This window comes from Podarcis vaucheri (assembly GCF_965113315.1).
Source record: "Podarcis vaucheri genome assembly, chromosome: 1".
Classification (NCBI taxonomy): Eukaryota; Metazoa; Chordata; class Lepidosauria; order Squamata; family Lacertidae; genus Podarcis; species Podarcis vaucheri.
The window spans coordinates 126,627,441-126,635,078 of record NC_138759.1 but is presented as its reverse complement, the minus strand read 5'-3'; positions in this window follow the sequence as shown (position 1 = coordinate 126,635,078).

Sequence of the window (7,638 nt, the reverse complement as noted above, 5' to 3'; positions counted from 1 at the left end):
TCATTACTATTAGCTAAATGCAATTAGTCAAAAAGTGACTTCCATTGAGAGCTTTGGGAACACTACAAAAGTCATTCAAGAAAATAAATTTGACTTGTATTTGTATTTACTTTTATGTTTTCCCTTTGCTCATTTCCCCAATATTTCAGCAAATGTGTTGCTTCCAGAAAGAGCAGATTAATAAATTTCTAAAAGCTGGGAATGTCAGTGGTTCTGTGTCTCTGCTGAAAACTGAAGCTTGACTATTAGGGAGCTGATGAAACCAGATTATGGGTGCAGTTCACAAGTCTATGCATCGCCACTTGCTTGAGCGACAAAATGACTAAGCCTATTATTCACTCTGCCACTAGGGTAAGAATTAAAATCCTATACCTGCTTTCAGCTTTAAACCCAGGTTGTGAGGGGCTGGGGGAGTCACTGACTATAGAATCCTATTTTGCATTGTGTAAGGGAGCATAAAAAATACTCCCCATGCTTTCCAGCTTTATATATTTTTTCTTTACTAAACCATTATTGTTTTTATTGCGCATCATGAAATATGCACATCAAGAAGTGCTAGTTATTCAAGGGAGTAGGGAGAAACAGACCAAATAAATGAATAAATGAGAAATGAAACCTGAACATCTCAGGTGGACAGGGCTGGGCGATATATCAATTTATTGTCCAAAGCTGGTTTGAAGTCCATTTCATGATATCGGTTTCATAATTGTTGACCTGGCAATGTATCTCAAATCATGATGTGCATTAGTGCTGGGTGATGTATTGCCCCAAACCAGTTTGAAGTGCATATTGTGATATCAGTTTCATAATTTTTGACTGGGTAATATATCGTGAATCATGATATGTGTGTGTGTGTTCTATGGAAAAATCACAATGTGAAGCCACCCAGTGCCTCCAGATAGCTCCATCCTTATTTCAGACATTGTGATATCTCAGTATATTGCGATGTTTATCTGGTTATATATCGCAATGTTGAAAACCAGATATCACCCAGCCCTAGACAGGGCATAGGTAGCAAATGTGCTGCCTTGCAGCTGTCAGATATTACTGTTACAACTTCCATCATTGCTAACCATTAGCCATGATAGCTGGGGCTGATGGGAATTAAGAGGGAGGACACCAGGACCATTCCAGAATGCAGGAGGGGTTTGGCGAAGTTCAAGGATGACCCGACCAGACGACCTTCTACTCCAGGGGTGGGAAATTTGCAGCTCTTGGGCTAATTTCATGCAGGTAAGTGGGAGCCTGGAGAGTAGAAAAAAGGGGTTTAGAAGAAGTCAACATGGATCGAGCAATAGAAGGAGTTAGGTGGCAAAGCTCTCTATAAGCAATCAGTTTAGACCAGGCTTCCTCAACCTCAGCCCTCCAGATGTTTTTGGCCTATAACTCCCATGATCCATAGCTAGCAGGACCAGTGGTCAGGGATGATGGGAATTGTAGTCTCAAAACGCCTGGAGCGCTGAGGTTGAGGAAGCCCGGTTTAGACTCCGGCAAGAAAAATCTGTCCCTCCCCTGGCAACCTGTTGAGTGTGAAGGGAGAGGGGAGAAAAAGAGAGGTGGCCCGTCATAGGAAACCTCCCACCCACCCTCTTCATCATAAAATTTCTGCTTGTGAAAAACCAGTCTATTACAGACAGAGAAAGGTTTCAACCCATCCTTCTGCCTTTATTTATTTCAAAATTCATCATGAAAATTCAGTGGCATTTCCACGAAAATTTCTCCTAATATGTTTGCGACCTTTCCCTTATCTAATACCTTTTTAAAGGTGATCTTCACTGATATATTCCTTTCCCCCCTGCACCCTTTACCCTAACAAATACATTTTTGTATATATTACTTGTCTGGAGGGCTGTATTGCAAAATTCAGAGAAGTGCAAATTTTGAAGGACGGCTGTGTTTCAGTTGATCAGTTGTTTTGGAAAGTGTGAATTTGATAGGTTTGCCTACAAATGCAAAGAGAATCAAGTTCCCCCTCCCCTGCCCTACTTGTGAGCAGAGCAGTCCCCTTCAGACTAACACCAATATGTATTGGCTAACCATCCTACAACCAGGCCTTGTCCCATATATTCCTGTTTGCCCCATTCAGATTGGATGGCTAGAAGACTCTCATGTTTCCAATACATTATGAAAAATTTGAGGATGAATACCTTAACCATAAAGAGAGCAAACACTCCATGTTTCATTGTAGTACATATATTTGTAAGTTCCTGTAATATCTTCTAGTTTACTCTAATATGGATGTCAGTTTGGGTAAAGGAGATTGCTCTGTTATCAAAAGACACTCTTGGCTCACAGAAATCCGTGCAGAGAAATCTAAGCAAGAATTTCCACTGTTTTCTCTTTGGTGGGGGTGAATAGATCTTATTTAACAAGGCCTGGCGTTATAATTGGTTATTGGAATCGGGAATAGCAAGGTTCTATTTTCTTGTCAGGGGTATATATGATATTTCCAGCTATATTTAAATGTGATCAAAAATCAGGAGAGAGAGAAAGGAGAATGAAAGTGAGATTATATGGGCAACCTCTCTGCTATTCAATATTTAATGAGTGTAGGATTTGCAGTCTTCACAAACACATTTATAACTGCAGACATGTCAATATTTTTAAAGGTCAAGTAGGATTCGCCACATTCCTTGTAATTACAATCTTCAGTCTGGAGGAATCATGACTCTTGGTGATCTCATTCCATAACCTTAACATTGAAGTTCGGCTCTCTGCGGAATTTGCTCAAAAGGATCTGACTTGTTCAAAAGAAACTGTTTGGTGAATTTTCTGTTAGCCAGCAATTTTTATACACACAACTATTATAGGCTGGAGAGACTTTTTTGCTTCTCCTTCACTCCTTTGGGCAGGAAGGTTGCTCACATTTCTGTATAGTTTTCCAGGGCTTATTGATACAACCAGTGCAAATTCCCAACACTGTTTCAGAGACTGTTGATTGAGATGGCAACCCTAAACATGCTGACTCGGAATGGTATAATGGTGAGAGGGTAGGACTAGAATTGGGGAGATCAGGGTTCAAATCCCCATTTATCCATGAAGCTCACTGGGTGAACTTGGGCCAGTCACTGCCTTGCAGCCTAACCTACCTCACTGGGCTGTTGTCAATGATAATATGGAGATGGGGAAAACATGTATGCTCTTCTTAGAGGATTGGTGGGATATAAATTAAAAACTAATAACTAATTGATTCAAAGTGCCGGCCTTAAACTGCAATACCTCAAGGTCTGCCACTCTCCATATAAACCACCCTGGACTCTGCGATCATCGTGTGAGTCCCTTCTTTGTGTGCCTCCTCCACGAGAAGTCCAGAGGGTGGAAACACGGGAACAGGGCCTTTTCTGCAGTGGCTTCCAGTTTGTGGAATGCTCTCTCCAGGGAGGTTCACACGGCACTTTCATTATACACCTTTAGGTTCCTTGTGGAAATCTTCCTCTTCAACTGGCCTTTGGCTGATTAACATCCCATATTATTTAAAAGTGTATTTGTGGCAGGGAGGGGAGGGAGAGGGTTTATTGGTTTGGTTTGTTCTTGTTCTTTTTGTGTATTTATCTTGTATTTTTTATGCTGTGAACTGCCCTGAGTTATACACATGGAGGACGGTATACAAATTAATAGTAATAATGCACTACCTTCTGCTCTCCTGCCACCCCCTGTCCATGATTAACTATTTTCCCCATTCGATATCAAATTTCACATGTTGTTATATCCCTCTCAATCCCTTTGGCTCACAGGCAGATGTTCAGCAAATGACAAACCTTTTACTGGAGCTTCTCATTTTCTGTCAGCTGAATATTTTATAATTTGTTCAATTTTGGGGGGCTTTCAAGTTTATCTGCAGATCACTTTTTATGTTGTAGCTTAACGCAGCCTTCCACCGAGAGCCAGTGTGGTGTAGTGGTTAAGAGCAGTAGTCTTGCAATCTGGAGAACCGGGTTCACGTCTCCGCTCCTCCACATGCAGCTGCTGGGTGACCTTGGGCCAGTCACACTTCTCTGAAGTCTCTCAGCCCCACTCACCTCACAGAGTGTTTGTTGTGGAGGAGGAAGGGAAAGGAGAATGTTAGCCGCTTTGAGACTCCTTCGGGTAGTGATAAAGCGGGATATCAAATCCAAACTCCTCCTCTTCTTCTTCTTCTTCTTCTTCTTCTTCTTCTTCTTCTTCTTCTTCTTCTTCTTCTTCTTTGCCTGGCACCATCCAGATGTTTTGGACTACAAGTTCCATCAACCCCCAGCCAGCACACAGCTTAGTAGGTTTTGTTGCAGGCTTATTTAAAGACTGATAATGAAACTAATAATGAGAGTCGCATGGACTGCAAGAAGATCAAACCTATCCATTCTGAAGGAAATCAGCCTTGAGTGCTCACTGGAAGGACAGATCCTGAAGCTGAGGCTCCAATACTTTGGCCACCTCATGAGAAGAGAAGACTCCCTGGAAAAGACCCTGATGTTGGGAAAGATGGAGGGCACAAGAAGGGGACGACAGAGGACGAGATGGTTGGACAGTGTTCTCGAAACTACCAGCATGAGTTTGACCAAACTGCAGGAGGCAGTGGAAGACAGGAGTGCCTGGCGTGCTCTGGTCCATGGGGTCACGAAGAGTCGGACACGACTAAACGACTAAACAACAACAATGAAAAATGAAACAGGTTTGATGTATCTAATAAGTATTCATCCGAAGCTTTGGTGTCGAGACCATTACCAATGATGCTAATATAGCTATGCTGACCCCCAGTAATAAATAACCAGATTAGTTGTCAAGAGCCCTTTCCATGCATGACTCTTACGTACAGTAGAGCATTCGCAGTTTAAAGCAGAAATGGGGACATGCTTCTAACTTGACATTGTGCCCCTGTCCTTTGGCATCCACACTTTTGAGCATGCATGTCTGCAAAGGAACCACTGTGCGGAAGCAGTTGCCAGTGCATAGAAGCTTCACTTGATGGGAACAGCTTCTACGCATGGGCAAATACTCATGTACAGGGCTCCTTTGCAGGCAAATGTACTCAATATACAGATGTCGGAAGCATGGGGCTGTGATGCTGGAAGAGGGACAAGAAGCATCATCATCATCATCATTAATTCCATGTCGATCAGAAGGTCGGTGGTTCGAATCCCCGCGATGGGGTGAGCTCCTGTTTCTCAGTCCCTGCTCCTGCCAACCTAGCAGTTCGAAAGCATGTCAAAGTAGATAAATAGGTACCGCTCCAGCGGGAAGATAAACGGTGCTTCCGTGCGCTGCTCTGGTTCTCCAGAAGTGGTTTAGTCATGCTGGCCACATGACCCGGAAGCTGTACGCCAGCTCCCTCGGCCAATAAAGCGAGATGAGGGCTGCAACCCCAGAGTCGGCCACGACTGAACCTAATGGTCAGGGGTCCCTTTACCTTTATACCACTTTATATTTTAAACAACAAATCTCAAAGCAGTTTACAACACATTAAAACATCAGATAAAACCATCCAGAATAAAACTAATTCATGCTTCAAGGAAAGTATTTCAGATCCTTCTCTAAGTGACATTTTGCTTTTCCCCAGTTGCCAACCTGCCATCCAGAGATCTTCACGTGGTTGCAAATGGACTCGCGTCAGTTGCAAAACACGCCTGGTGCCTGGCTAACTTCGAACAATGAAAGTATTAGATCAAGTGGAGAGGTATACACTTCTCGGAAAACCAGCTGCTTTCCCCTCCACCACTGCTTTTTAACTGTTAATCCCTTTCGTGTGTGTTGTTTTCAAATTCCCCTCTCTCTCCAGTTTTGGAAAGATCAGCAAAGTAGGAAGCTTGAAAATTAGGGGGCGGGGCGGTTCTTCAGAGGTTGCAATACAAAAAATGTTGAAGATAGTACTTTTAAAAACAGTGAGGAAGAAAGCAAATCCAATAAACACTGATTAAAATATATGTCCCCACTCCTGCTTCGAACCATGAATGCCCTACACTTGGGCAACAAATAGATCTCCAGTTTCAATTGGCAATTATGGTTGCCAGTGTTTAAATGGCAGGGCCCTTGTGCCTGATTCATGCGTCTGAAAGGTAAAAGGCATCGACTGGACCTTTCTCTGGGATGGTGATATAGGTAAAAAGGTAAAGGTAAAGGACCCCTGGATGGTTAAGTCCAATCAAAGGCGACTATGGGGTTGTGGTGCTCATCTTGCTTTCAGGCTGAGGGAGCTGGCATTTGTCCACAGACAGTTTTCCTGGTCATGTGGTCAGCATGACTAAACTACTACTGGCGTGTGAAGGACCATGATGAGTGCCAGAGCGCATGGAAATGCCGTCTACCTTCCCGCCGCAGCAGTACCTATTTATCTACTTGCACTGGTGTGCTTTTGAACTGCTAGGTTGGCAGGAGCTGGGACAGAGCAACGGGAGCTCACCCTGTCAAGGGGATTCAAACCGCTGACCTTCCGATCAGCAAGCCCAAGAGGCTCAGTGGTTTAGACCACAGAGCAGGCAGCTCCTTATTACTGAGTCAGACCACCTAGCTCAGTATGGTCTACACTGACTAACCGGGGCTCTCCTGGGTGTCAGTCCCAGCTTTACTTAGAGATGCCAGGGACTGAACCCAGGAAAGGAGAAGCTTCTCATGAGCGATTTCTGCACTTCTGTCATGTGGCCATTATAAATGTACAGGAACCCTACCTAAGAAAAGCAAGAGTGACTAACCTCCTGGCAATATATTTGATGGCAGCTTCAAACTGGCATAAATGAGAACCTAAAGGCAAAAAGGGAAAAGGCTTCAGTTGATTATCTCCTTGCCGTTTGGAGCCTAAAAGAGGAAAGAAACGAAGATAACGACAAATATAGAACTATCAGGTATTTCGGTAGCTAGATCCCAACAGCCTAACTTGGGCAATAGTTTTGTTGCTGATCTTCCAGACACAGATCTATTGCCCCAGCCCTCCCAAAGTAGCGGTAATGGGTTGAAATTAGTGGAAATTCACCATCAACAGCATGCTACCACGGATTTGATTACCTTCCAATGATCTCTGAGAACAAGTTCTTAGGTATATCTTATATTGCACAGGGGGATTCATCCAATGACAGGGAACTGAAGTGACGGAAGAGAATGGCAGCACCCCTGCAAAATTTCATTTGAGCCACTTGGAGCTGATTATAGCCAGAGGTTAAGCCAAAAGCTAAAATTGCTGGAAGCCAGGCTTCCAAATTAGCCCAGTTAATGTCTTTTCATGCCAAAGTTTCTTTCCTAACACTTTTGCAATAGAAAATGGGATGGTAGTAATGATGAAGGAGGAGGCAGGTGTGTGTGTGTGTGCGAGGTTTAAAATCACACATTTTGACGGATTTTTTTGATGACGGAGCAGGAATTTCTCAAGTAATCTGAATGCCTCTCGAATGCCGGCTTACATAACCCATTATTAACATGCTCTTGTTAACCTCTGCTTTGTTTGAACTTTAAGGGTTGTTAGAGATGCAAGTAAATAGAGGGAAACTCAGTCCCTGGCAAGATCCCTGGCAATCTGTTTTCCGTAGCTGAGTTCTTTTATTTCCAGTGGGTGGTGTTGTGTTTACCGCTGAAAAAACTGAGCTGCAATTCAAAGGTGCAGCAAATGGATTCGTGTCTGTTTTCAATCCCATCAAAAATTTACAGGAAGGAATTATTATTATTATTATTATTATT